Raw genomic sequence first — 15,101 nt, forward strand, 5'->3', positions numbered from 1 at the left:
ACATGTGTATGTGTCTTTATCCACACTTTATCATATTTCACAACACTAACAAAAAAAAAATAGAAATATAAAAACAAAGAGAGACATATACATTGCCCCCTCCTCCTCCAAAAAAGAAGAAAAATACTACAACTGCAGATATTAAAAACGAGCATAGTAACAAAATAGTAATGAGAATGGCTTTCCATGCTTTGCATGATCCAGAATCCTCCTCTATGGAAAATTTTTCGGGTCTCTTTGGGTCGTAGCCTCTTTTTTCTTCGGGTGCAATGCCTGCTGAAACTTAAATCTAGTTCGAAGCTTTCTGATTGCGAAACAAAAAATAATTTATAACGTAGGAATAAAAATATAAATTGTGAAAACCGATTCAAAGACACATGATCGAGCAACAATCATAATGATCGCTGTATGTTCGCACATGCACGCTCGCGCAATAGATAAACATTAGTTTGGAATCCTACTCACGACCACGATCGCAAAAGTCGAAGAATCGATGGGCAAAGCCAGATACGAGTGGCATGCACCATTCATTCCAGCTTCACCTTCAAATTTCCTGGGACTGGTTGGACACGCGAAAGCATGCCTAGAACAAAGACTACGGCTGCCCGGCCCTACCTAATTATGATTTAACACTCATACTAGAAAGTATGCTATGTATCCCATTCAGTCCTATTTTTAACAAAATGGCAAGAGACAGACACAGCAATACACTCGTTCTATAGTTGTCACACATAGCCCGGGCATAAGGATTTTCATTAAAGAGACGTTCCAAGACGCCTCCGACAGTCGTCGAGTTTAACAAACAACTTGCACACCCTAATGCACGTACTATTTCCTGTAATCGACTGACGATGGCTAGTAAACATTGCAAGGAATATGATAAGACCCGTGTAAATCTTTACTTTAATTCTAAGTATTCATACATATTCTTAAGAAAATTATATTACTGACACAAATGATATAAAATATAATAATACGATTAATAATATCGCTATCTGTAATCTGGTTATTTAATATTGGATCTGATACTGTTATTGCACATTGCAATTAGATTATTATTTGTATGAATCTTATTTTATGGTTGAAATTATAGTAAATGAATTAAAAGTCAAAATGACACAATTCCATAATCTAACCACAGATACACATGTGGAAAATATGTCGTGCACGATACACTAACACATCATCGACCTAGCAAATTATTCGATATATGATCATCGTACCTATGGTCTTTCTCCCACTCAAATAGCATCTGGACACGTGAGTGAGATCCTGACAGTGGATACGGAAGCGGTTAAATCTAAAAATCTTGAATTAAAAAGCTGATTGGCTTGTCTGTTATATTATACTTTGTATTTGGCAGACTAATATTCTTTAAATTTGTATTTTATTACTTTATTTTACATTGTAATAACTCTAACTTATTAATTTTACTTAATTACATCTACTTTATTATATTATTGAAATTTTAACACTTAATTGAAAAAAATTAGCAGCAAGTAAGAAATATACTTATTAGAAGAAGGACAAATATCAATGAGATAATTGATACTAAATTTAATATTGATAAAAATAATTTCAGGCAATTTTCTCATTAAAGTACATTTTCGAAGACACAAAAGAAATTTTCAAACTTATTGCTTTGATATAAAAATCAACTCTGTCGCGAAATTTCTTCTTGTACTTAAAATATCATACATTCGTGTGGCGGAAATTGAACTTTAATATCTTTATGTATTCAGTTCTATTGAAGCTTATAATGTAGAAGTCAAATAATTAAATAACTCAATAGTTTCATAAAACAGAAACATGAAATTGAAAATTACTTACTACATCCAATAATAACGATAGTGTCTATTGTTATTACTATAGTGTAATAATTGCAGCTTTGATAGTAATGAAGTCGGAAAATATCCGATTTCCCTGCTACTAAATACTCAAATGAAGTTACATCAATATTTGATATTTCAAATTTATTTCATATTTTAGATTTATATTCATAGCTTACTTTACCATTTATATTTATATAGATGTATATTTGCATGAATATTTAGTTTTTATAAATATTCATATTGAACACGTTTTAATTTTATAAATTCTCAAATACATGCGTTTGAATTAACTATCAAAAACCGCGATGTGCAACAAAACCTATTCTGAACTAATAAATAAATCACAAAACTATGTGTTATTATTTATGGGTACAATAAATACCAGCGGTCAGTATGCTCGCAAAAAATTCGACGAAAAATACAGCCAATCACACGTGTCGACTCGTATCTTTCATCCTACGACATGATTAAATGACTGGAAGAATAAAAATGTATGCGACTCACCATTGAACACCGAGGATATTACCATCAATATTGCAGTAGCCCAGAAGAAATCATCACGATGGTCGTTATCAAGCATGGACCATCAAATTCGACGAGGACGACGGCTGTGAAAAATTTCTAAAAAAATGTGGAACGTTACAGTTATTCTTAAATGTACAATGTCAATTATTTCAGAGAGTTCTACATCAATAGAAAAACTTCGGCCAGATTGATTGAAATATAATATAGTATGCGAAGATACTTACAATTTTGACTTCTGAAACACCATTAGATCCTCCCCAGAGAATAGGAAAAAGCACAGAAGGGTGTGAAACATCTTTAACAAAATGCAGAATATTACAATTTATCCCTAAAGATATAGTGTTGATTATTGGAAAAGTTTAATGATAAGATGGGAAATAGTATTAATTGAAATATGATATACAAAGATATTTACACTTTCGGCTGCTGGAGCATAGCTAGATTACCACCAGAAGATAGGAAGAAGTAGAGTATGTCGACCATCTTTAACAAAATATGAAATATTATAAATTATTTCTAAAGGCAGTATTGACTATTAGAAAATTTTGATTATAAAAAAAAAATAAAATTAATTCAAATGCAATGTATAAAGATATTTACGCTTTTAAATATTGAAGCATTGCTAGATTCTCTCAGATAATAAGAAGTAGATATTCAGATAATAAGTCTGTAACAAGACATAAATTACTTCTTCTTAACTTGCTCTTAGAAAATGTAGTGTTAATAATAAGCACGATATTCAAGATACTTATATTCTTTAATATTGGAGAGACTAAATCCTTTTGCACGAAGCACTGATTCTAATTTCAAAAAGGAATTTTTGTAAAAAAATATATATTAAAAAAATAAAAAATAAAGGACTTTAACACGCGCATTTATTGTATGCGAAATGACTCATTTCGCATACAAATTATTTACTTCATAAAATTTGAAAACTAGTTTCGCGCGTGATAATCGATAATCAATTAGAGCTAGTGTACTCTGAAAAATATTTGAAGATCTATTACGGAGCAATCAGTAATTCTACCAATTATATTGCGCGCGATCATAAAAATCCTCTGGACATAAAACTGAATTAGTGTAAATTAATGTAATAGAAAAAGAAGTAAAAAAATATTTTCATATCTTCCTTCTTATTTGTATTTGAGTGTTTGTTAGGGAAATACTATCCCCTTTTTAAAAATATGTGATTATTTTTCATATTCCATTAATAGAAGTATTATAAATATTGTTAAAAAATAGAATATGTGTGTGTGCGTGTACTCACATATCTACATATTATAAATATACGTATGAATAAAAAATATATATATGTATATATGTAAAACATTATTTATGAATTAAAAAGTATTTTCTACTATTGCAAATATTCAGAAATATCGCAAATGTAATACGATTGATTTGTAAGAATTATAAAGTTTGGACGTGTAGAGCATGATTCGTAATAATAAACTATGTCGCGCGTTAACAATATTCAAGAACGTTTGCAAGAAATCAAAATTCCAAAATAAAACATGCCTCAAGGTATAATAACACTACGCAAAATCCGCGTGTGGTCTTGCATTGGCTGAAACATGTTTGAACGTATCAGTTACCTCGTACTCTTCCGACAGAAAAAATGTTACATATTTACAATCCATACTACCGCAGAGTGTCGGGTTCGAAACGCAGAAAAATGTAAAAATAAATTATTTCATCTTTTCTAACTGTATTTTATGATATGAATTGAAGCAATGAAATATTACGTTTAAGTTATTTAATAAAAAGAAAAAGAAATTGTAAATTACATGACAAGCACATCAAGAAATAAACATATATAATATTATCAATAATCTAATGAAAAAGTATACATACATCTGTAACTACTATTTAATTAATAAATTTAGCATTTCCAAATCTGCATGAAAAAGACAGGGGTGTTTATTCTTTATGCTTCATTTTCTTTCATCAACCAACAATCTATATATTAAAAAAACCAAGAAATTAACCAAACAAATGATATTAATAGCAATTATAATAAAATGAAACGATAACCGATCTAGATTACTATCTTGCAAGGAGACACGAGAAGCTACTGGCAAATCTGACAATCGAATAAACGATCAAAGAAAAAAGAACAAAATAAGTCTCGTGATTACCTGATTTTACTACCAAAATGTTTAGTAAACGATAAAGTAAACGTGCATTAATTAAACAATATTAATCACAACGTATAAACAGTAATACAATAGTAATGAAAAACCGACGCCATCGAAAGGTTAGATTACGCTACAGATCTGACACGAAGAAATACGTCTCATCGCCACGACGGTTGACGACGGAATAGTAGCCCTCTACAGAGGCATTACCATGCGAATTTCTAATTGGTGGAGAGATCAGTGTGCGTTCAACACAACGCCGCGCGCCAAATTGAAATTCTAACACCTTGGAAATCTTCTCTAATTAACTCATTGTGATGTAAAAATAATAAAGATACAAAGTAAATGATAACAGGTTTAGAAAGAAATTAAATTATTCTATTTACATACATAATATATAATAAATAATCCATTGTTAATAATATATGTATTATAAAATTAATTAATAATTCATTAAGCTATCCTAAGAAAACGAGCGTTTTAAAATGGGAAAGTACAATCATCCTGTTCAAATTATTATTATTCTTCCTCTACAAAGATATCTACTGTCATTCTGTGATCCCAATAACTTTAAAGCATAATTACTAAAGGCACATAATTGAAACTAATGTCCTATAACTTTGTCCCGTACGAACGCTTACTTTCTTTGCCTAATGTCTTCATTACTGCACCATGTTTATATTAACATGTCCTTTTCTTAAACAGTTCGTCAATATTCGTTGTTATTCTCTACTTTTATTACTAAAAAAGCACATGTAACAGAATTGTATAACGAAAGCTGGTGGCACGGCTGTCCTTCTATATACATATAGTATTCTATTCCTCCAATGTGCGATACTTCCGCTGTTGTATTAAATTCCTATTGCAAGATTCTGATTTTCATCGAAATATTCAGATGACAGGACAGTATCGTGAATGTGCTGCTGTACCTGTCATCTTTATACAATAAGTTAAAGAGTTTTCAACGATATTAATTGTATTGTAATTGTATTGTAATCCGAAATACTACACACCAATCGTATAAATTCAATGAAATGATAATTACAGTGTTCTGGAAATGCGATAAAAAAGAAATTGATGTTTTGTAAAAAAAATTCTAATTTAAACGCTCAAAAATATTGCGAGTAACAGTTATATAAAAACTCAGTAGATATTCACAGGAAATACAGGTAAATTGCCAGATATGGAAAAATATTACGCTTTCTCCGCGATTTTTGTTCATGTTGCTGTAAGCTGCGTTCATAAGCTGTACGTACAGTAATGCTACGTCGTTACATGAAATCCTACAGATTTTCGATGGTTAGTTTAGTGGCTACTTATTATGAACGACATAGAATTTCAGTGATACCGCGAATTAGCACGTATTTTAACTGATGTAGGAAACGCGATAACTGACATAAAACTGTGTACTGCGAAAGATAGTAAATTGATTTCTAAAAATTTCTCGTACATTTTTATAAGTGAGTTTTATACTTTTAACATAGCGTTAGATTGATTAGAAATATTTTTGCATAAACTATCATTGATTTCCAATTATTTTTTGGTAAAATCATGGATAAAGAGAATGGTTTGTAACGAATTAAAAAGTTGATAGCTACAGCTTTTTTGCAAATTGATCTCCCAGAATAAATTAAACTATAAATTCAGTGTAAGAGGAGAAAATGTATAGTAGCATAGAAGATTAGAGAAGGGTTTGTTATTACTTCAAACTTCCTCGAAACTGAATGTTATATATCGTACAAGTTTCATTAACAAGAAGGAACTGCCACATACGTAAATGTCAAAGCTGAAAGAAACTTGAAATGATAATTGCTTATTAAGCAAGAAAGCATAGTTATTAGTGTGCACGTATTGCACTTCTCCCAGCAGAACAGTAATATGCCTCTTTTGATAACGAGAAACTTCACAGTGCATGATCTTATGGTTATGTACTTACATTTTTCAGAAAAATAATAATCTAAACACACTTATAATTTTTCTTCCTTATGAGTGTTCATCAAGAAACGCATTCAACAAGAATCACATTCATCACACAAAGTATTAACAACATGTCTTTTCTTAATACTTTAATTTTCCATAGTTTAGTATTTGGCGTTATACGATAGCTACATTGTTTCAATTCTACATAATTTTATCCCGCACGCAACATAGTAATTATAATTATTTATTATTTAACACTGCACCACGCAATCTATTGTTAATCATTATTATTTACTATCAATAAATATTTAGATCAATTTTCTAGAAAATAACCCTCGTGTGAGAAATATTTATTCTGTGTTTTCTGATTACTTTTTCATATAGAATAACAAGGAATAGGAAATTTATTCATATGTAAACTAACAAATTGATACTTCTGTGTAAGTGAAATAGATTCTCCAACATTATTAAAAAATTTCACGATAAAAAATCTGAAAGATCAATTTACGGTAGGAAATGAAGCACGCTCCGCCGGTTACGGAACATCCTAAATACGTCACTACGAAACGCTTATGCAACTCTGCCATTTTTCATCGTTCTATTTCGATTCCAAATCATACCTTCCGTGATCTTGAAACAGCAACCGGGCGATGTCGAAGTTCAATCGGGTAGAAGTCATTCAATCATCCCACTAATGATTACACGATCAAGAATATATGTCACTTCCACTAGCCGAATAAGTAATTCAATTCCATCCTTCGTGCAGCAACAGGATCATAACGAACGACAATCAGCAACTGCTTCAGCGCTGCGAATTCACACGTTTCGCAACGGAACAACGATTTTCGCTGGTTAATTCAGGTTATAATTTATCCGGGTTATTCAAAGCTTGAAAATTATTCTTACTACGTGACGTTTTGTAAACCGAGAATTGCAGGATTTTCGTCACTTTCCACAGGACAATCGCCACGAGCTATCTCCCTTGCGATGAAAATATTAATCTACTCATTCCATATTCATATCAAGTCGATTTATTCATTCAATCATTTTTGCATTTCAGCAAAGTACCTTTCCTTTACCTATTTCGTCCAAATTTCGTATTGCACATTCTGATATTTTATTTCGAGATGAGTAACAATGTTTCTACGCTTGTATTCTGATTACAAAATATCTGGAAAACTGGATTCATCGAATTTTTGTTCCGATTTGAGCTCAAGGAAACGTTTCGTGGAGCGGCAGCGGATTAGACAAATTTCTCTCAATTTTCCCAAGGGTTTAAGCCTAACTTTTTCTCGGTGCCTTCATGAACATGGTGGCGTCCTTTATTCAAAGATTATCGTTCGACGCTGTGCGATAAGAATTACATTGTTTTCGCTGAAAATGAGCGCGTAAGCAGCAAGAAAAGTTACTTCGAGAGTAACGTAAGAATATTTTAAACGCTGAAAGTGGAAAAGTTAGTTTTCAGTTACGTTCGGTACGTTTTCGGTTACATTACAAGTAAATGGATTTTAATATAACTGGATTTAAAGGAACGAAGAAATGCATTTCTCCGAACAGGATGCAGTGGGGTGAGAGTGGAGAATTATCGTTTGATTACTAAAGAACTAAAACTTGTACCGCTTGTATGTTTGTGTTAGAAGTAGTAAAAAATGTAAAATTATAATAGATATTATCTGAAAGTAAATTGAATTTTTTTGAAATAACCTTATTCTTTTATGTATTCTTTTATGAACAAATCGCAATCTCTGCGCAAAATTTTTACTAATTAATCTTTTAATCTTTTTATAAAATATTTTATTCCAAATAAATCCCGAGAAATCGCTTTCAGTTGTTTCACTCACAGTTCACTTAAAAGAAAAAAAAAGAAAGAAATTAACTACCCAGTAATATTCGGTTTTGTCACGTCTCACTATCGTATGGTTCAAAATGAACAATTCCCTTTTCAAGCGGGTATCTGTTACGTATTGTCTATCCGAACAATGTATTTTGTGTGAAACTAATTAACGCGTTCTACGCTTCATGACCTTTCACGTCATGATTCCTTTTGTAAATCGATAGAAACGAAAATCTTCAAATACGAAAAGTGATTTTGTACCACTCCCAAATTTGTTCACAATTAAGTAATTTAAGGAGTATTTGTCGAGAACAATGTTTTTGTAAAATTGATATTCCCTTAGTAATTGTAAAAGATTGACTGGCGGTGAAAATAACAATAAGGATCGCCTAAAGGCGATTTGTTTTCCATTTCAGGCATTTGTAACGTTAGTATCGTACGTCAGATTTAAACTCTGTTTCTTAAAAACATAATGAAAGTACCGAAAACAACACCATTATGTCGTACATATCTCCTTCGGTTTAAATAATCGTCTTGCTAGAAAATATGGCACCAAATAATGCTATCAACTAGTCAACATCAGCAATTACATTATGCACGAGGCGGTTATACCTTAATATTACACATTAATAATACGTCACTATGCGACGGGCACTTTAGTATGAAATATTTGCGACCTCTCTATCCATCATAAATTTAACGAAACGATGTCACAACTTAATGGATGCGCTCAAAATTTAAGATCGATAAACAATCGTTCGTTATTCGCAAGTTTGAATGCAATATTTGTTAAGTATACAGGGACTGATTGAAAATGTTAACTCACTTTCATATTGATGGTTAATAAAAGCCAATAGTTAACATTAAGGTTTTGAATTGAATTCTGCGGGCGACATACGTTTTAAATCTTGTCGATGAAGTAAACTGATTACATCGAATGTAGACTATACTGTATTATTGATACCATAACAAACAATATAGTCGCTTATTAATAACTCCGTAATTTTATGGTAACACAAATTTTCTATGCTACTGCCAGCACATCGATTGACAGGGATTGATGCCTTCGCGCGCTATTTGCTTTTAACGAAGCCAGCCATTAATAGATAATATTTGGCCCACCGTAATTATTGTACCACGGGACAAATAAATTTTCATCAAAATAACATTGATCCATGGCGAGTGTATGGTTCATTCTCCTGTTTCGCGAATAAATAATTCCATAAATGTGATTTTGCGAGCATGGCTGTAAAGTGGGCAGGCAATTAATTAATTTGTACAAATCAGGGATTCGTAAAGAATCGAAGAAACGACTGCAATCTTTCGTCTCGTAGTTACGATATTTTACGATGGCAATAAATTTCCGTTAACGACTATACATGAGATAAATATTATCTTTTAATATCTTTAGATCGATATCGTATGGATATGGATCGTAGGACCGGCCATGTGTTTGTTTGTCATCCGCTCGGGACAAGAACGGAATATTTTCATTGATTTAATTTGGCGGCGAAGCCTAATGAAGAACCTCACGCGTGCGAATTTATCTAGCAAAAGAACTACGTCTCGTAAGAGCGTTCCATCATGACTATAGCTATTCTGTTCTATAAACACTCTCATCGCTGTTGATTTTACTCTTTATCGTTCTCTTTCATTTCCTGCCTTTGTTAACCCTGAACCTAGCTGTTCATGTTTGCACGGAGTCTGAAATTCGTTCGAATAATTGCGAAAATACAAGAGGACACAGTTTTTACTTGCCTTGTTTTAACATGTAAAATTTGTGAAGTTTATTATTACGTAAAAAAATAGTACGCTGTACATTTAGCGTTAAGATGCTTTTGGTGCGATAATTGAAATAACAAATTTAAACAAGTTCTCCATTTTTCAGTTAATACACGTAATTATTCTAATTAAAATGACACAAACTTTATTTCAATTTGAACATTGCAGTCTTATTAGGTAATTAAAAGCAAGTATTTAATTATTTATGATTGGATTAATTTCCTGGTAATGTATACTCTACTGAGTTAATGTTCACCTACGTTTTTGCATACAAATCGGTACCTATATTAAATAATGTAATTAATAAACTGACTGATGGAATGGAACGTAATCGAGTTGATTGTCCCGCATTTTATGTTTTTGCACGTTACTCCGCATCTACGTATATGTCAACTCTCTGGTTTCAAGAATAAAGTACGTTTCATAGTCAACTGATGCGAACAGATACATATATCATCCGCAAATGTGCAATCATATGACGCTAAATCATAATTCTGCTTATGCAGCGTCACGTCGTCATGTAAAGCGAGGCCGTCACTGAACTGGAAATCATTATGTAATAGAGATAATTATTGATGCTTTTCTTAAATTACCCTCTTAAACTGAACATACAAATTATTTCCATCGTTATTATAGGTAAGAAAATAATCTCTATTACATAATAATTTTATAAAATTTATATGTAATAATTTATTATCACATTTATTATATAATAATAATAATAATAATAATAATAATAATAATAATAATGTAACTTCTTTTCGGAAATACTTTCATCATCTTTTGTTTAGTTTTAATAACAATATGAACCCAGTGAGAATTCCTGTATAACATAGAAACATACTGTAGCTATGTATAATAACTCATAAAACGTTCGTCACGTAATTTCTCAAGCATCTGATGCATAATTATTTCTTTGCTTTGAAATCAATATGCAGACGAGGTAGATGAAACGAGGAACACCGGATCATTGCGAGACCTTTTGAGGCGTCAATCAGTAGTCGAATAGAATCAGAAAAGCAAATAGACTGACGCGACTCACACAATGCATTTCATGTGTAACGATCCTTAGACGGTCGATTATTTTACAGTCGTTTTATCGTTACGCGATTTACTTTTCTTTCGCGTAATTTCTTCCCACTAACGTTCCATTTGCATCGCAAATTTCAAGGCCGTTCGCGTCACTTCGGTCGCGTGACTCGTCACACATTGAGGGTCCCATCGAATACTTTGCGCATGCCGTGACGTAAATTATGCCTTCTTGGACCTGTACTTGAACGTCGGATCAGGGTGCATTACGTTCGAAACGAATTAAGGTTGGCTTGGGTTCGTTTAATATCAGGATTATCAAGATAGTCATTGACCAACGGAATTCTCGTTAATAATCTGCTGAACTTTTAGCAACAGCGTTTTCATGTATGAGATCTATTACACATTTTCTTTAATCTTCGCTGCTTTAATCCTTCGTTAATTCGAATTTTTTACAAACTTTCGTGAGAAGTATGTAAACTTTATAATTACAAGATACTCAATTTAAGGTGAACTAAATTCATGGAAGGTAATCTGACTGAATAGGAACTTGGAGATGAAAGAGGGTACGAAGTAGTGGCTTAGTGCGAATGATTAATATTCATTAAAATTTTATTCCTTCCAAACCTCTCATTTACCCTGTAAATCCTATAAACCTTTATATTCCATATCTTCGTACCAATCTTTTACTGTTTTAACTGCGTTTATCAAGAAAATGTAATTACCCAAACCACGCACGTCACATTGATATAAAGCATAGAAATCAGTGATAATATAACGAAAATTTTACTTAGAGAGTTTGCAATCTAGCGGCGATAGAACAGTTAAGAACTAAAGCGACGATATCCCATTAATTTTCAAAAATCTCGTTGTAAGTAAATGTTAAAGTTATTGACCGATCGTATTAGAAAATTCTTCGAGTGGAAGGAGCCGACAAAGACTAATAGAGAAATGGAAAATGTCCCGACACTTATCGTCATGAGAGTAACGATTTCGTGTGTACAGAGAGTCCGACACATGATTCCGAGGATAATCCACGTAACCATAATGAAACCACGGAAAGTTCTCTGACTAGAACGAAAATCTTGCTGAATCTGTGAAACGTTAGGGACGTGCTTCTCTCGCGAGAAACGCCAGATATGAAGCAGGTGGGTCTCGTTTCGTCGAATGATACCAGGTCGTGGTAAAAGCGGTATTATTCCAGTCGGGCGACCATAACCTTTCACTGCATCGCTTGGCTCTTAAGCGTTTTACTCTCTTTTTTTACAATCCGCGTTTCTTCATCTCTGGCAAATATGGAGCTCATATACCGGGCCAGTCGACGCGCATGTCGAATCGTACATCGACAAAATGCTCCATGTCAAAATTCACGTGCGCTCCTTCGATTTAGTTCACCGATGAAACCCCGAAATCCACGATTTATCGTCCGACAGGCAATTCGTCCTGAATCACATGCTGCTCCGTTTGCCTTCTTCCCTTCTTCCGTCGAATGGCACAACTTCAGCATGAAATTGTCCTTGGTTCTTTTCACTATGAACGAAATGTCAGTAAAGTGACACCGCTAAGAAATTCTTGTATCTATCGAAGAATAATGGATGATGGAGTTGGCTCTCGCGAGAGAAACGTGAATCCAGTACGATGGATTTCCATCTAAATTTCAGGCCTGTAAAACGTCCTTCGTGAATCACGCGGCGAATAAACTTTCACATTTTTTTACTATCTGATAAAAGCGGCAGAACTATAAGAATCTTAAGTGAATTCAGAAGAAGATTGGTATACGGGTTGGAAAATTTCATTGATCGAAAGGAGAAAATATCGCTAACGGTTTATGATTGAACCGAAGGACTAAAGCGCGAGCCAATAGCAATATCTAAAGGAGTAAGGGGAAGAGGGCAATTTATTGCCGAACATGTTTTGTAATCAATGTAACAGGAACTTCAGGGTGTATGATATTTTTCAAATTGTTTCAAGTAAAAATAATTACATAGGTTAATAACTGCTTTACCGTACAGTCCAGTCTGTAAAGGATATGCGAGCGAATGATTTTTGAAACACTTATTAATTTTTGACAAAACGTAATGCAATTATAAAAGTGTTCGTCATAATTTTATTCCTAAATACGGATAATTGCGATTGGCTGCCCTGTAATTGCAAGTGAAGTGCTTTCGAAAAAATATTTTGTCGTTAGAAACAACAGAAACTGTTTCTTCGCAACGTTACAGTTAATAGATACTTTCTCCGCGCGTTAAAAAAAATTTTCTCTGGAAACGTTCCTCTGGTTTCACATTGTCTCTGCTATAAAAGCTTGTCTCGTGAACACGAAAATAAAGGGGAAAAGCGTATTGAAACAAAGAGCTGTTAATTAGAGATTCAAAATTAAAGCATATGTTTTTTACCGTCGCGGGTGAAAACAGAAAATCATCCAAGAAAAAATCCTTGTTGAATTTTGTATCTCGTATATTTGTCTGAAACGTATATTTGATATTTTACCACTCTGAAACGTTTCCCGATTTTTTAAAATATTCACGACACATTTTACCTCTACGGTATATTCTCACAAACAATGGATATTTGCGAAAATACTCGATAATCCGTTGAAACAAATCTATAATTCGCAAGCGATACAGCTCAACGGTATCACTGCAGAGCGAAACGTCGATGCCAATAAGAAACGAATAACAATTACGAAGTATCGCGTTTCTTCCCTACCGGCACAAAGATAATGTTCGACAAAAACTGTGATACTGCACCTTGTAATTGGACGCTGTAATAGGAAACACATCTGAGTAAAGTTGCGATCAACCGACTGCGATTAAAAATTCCATTAGTAAGGTTTCGAGGTTTATTACGTTGGCCGAGGATACCTCATTCTCGCCGCCTCAATTGGAATGCGCTTAAATCCAGTCTCATATCCGTCCTACCACTACTTAAGTGGGAAATTAGGAAAATTGTCGTCGAGATTACCGCGCATGAACCTAGAAATGTACTTCTAAATAATAGCGGTAATACGAGAGAATTTAAGGGAAACGATTCTGAGATTCTAAGTATCGCGATCTTGTAATATTTCTTGTGACGTAATAGTTACTCCTGGATTTTGAAAGACTAAATTCCTCTATGAATAACATGGAGTTTACATATGTAATTTTAAAACGGGAAAAGAATATCGTATTTGTTAATGAACGGTGTAAAAACAAGAGCTATTTTAATCGTCGATGGATTTTAATAAACGTATGTATAAATAAAATATTATTACTATACGTTACCCTTCCTTTACAGAAAATCCTCGTACGGTTGTGACCAATATTAAACTGCGTCTTTGATCCATAAGGTTTTACAGCCGTTCCTTTTACAGCTTGCAATTACCGTTGCGTACGAAATGACGAGAATCCTTCGCAAATACTACTCTTGCATTTTTCTCATATACGCGTCACCTTGTGAAAACTGTCGCGTTTAATCATAAGTGTTTTCCTTTCACGATTATTGCACATGAAACAATCCAATTTTTTGCCTCGATATTTCATACATGCTTTCATTGTTATTCCCTTTGTTCTGCTGTCTACTCTTCTTAAACTCTGCTGTCTTCTTCTTCATCCCTTAAAAAAATACATCAATTGGAAAAGACTAAAATTCAGAAAAAAAATTAAATTTTCATATCCTCGTTTACAGCTATTTATTTTTAATTGTGTACTCTGCACTACGACTTTCAACTATCTCGCTCATGCATTTTTCCAACCGCTAAGGCTCAACCAAGTACATTAGCATCTGTATGATGTTGTTACTTCTAAAGATGTAAAGATGGATATGAATCTTCCGTTAGCAAAAATGATTTCAATCATAATCCAAATAGTTTTCTTCAACATCTCTAACACTACGGAGTATCCAGACCGAATATCTTTCATTCTCGCGATATATTCTTGATTTGTTTTATGCAAAAAATTTGCAGCAGATGTTACAAAATTAGATCAATCCTTCTTCATTTACTTGGGCAGAAAAGATTCAAACGATGCTATCAAGTTACGTTGTCTTATTACTTCTCGGAAT

The 15,101-nt window shown here is 33.0% G+C and overlaps 1 protein-coding gene across 3 annotated transcripts in view; it reads right to left on the reverse strand.

Annotated features, from left to right (window-relative positions):
- LOC126873059 (trehalase) overlaps nt 1-4,677 on the reverse strand; it is an 87,515-nt gene extending 82,838 nt beyond the window's left edge. For all 3 annotated transcript variants that reach the window (XM_050633544.1, XM_050633543.1, XM_050633542.1), the window contains exons 1-6: nt 4,496-4,677; nt 4,212-4,316; nt 2,958-3,024; nt 2,773-2,840; nt 2,582-2,652; nt 2,337-2,453 (exon numbers count right to left, since the gene is read on the reverse strand). The gene's annotated coding sequence lies outside the window, so the exon portion shown is untranslated. The remainder of the gene's footprint in view (nt 1-2,336; nt 2,454-2,581; nt 2,653-2,772; nt 2,841-2,957; nt 3,025-4,211; nt 4,317-4,495) is intronic.
- Nucleotides 4,678-15,101: the final 10,424 nt, after the last annotated feature.

Source organism: Bombus huntii, chromosome 14 (assembly GCF_024542735.1).
Source record: "Bombus huntii isolate Logan2020A chromosome 14, iyBomHunt1.1, whole genome shotgun sequence".
NCBI classification, from domain to species: domain Eukaryota; kingdom Metazoa; phylum Arthropoda; class Insecta; order Hymenoptera; family Apidae; genus Bombus; species Bombus huntii.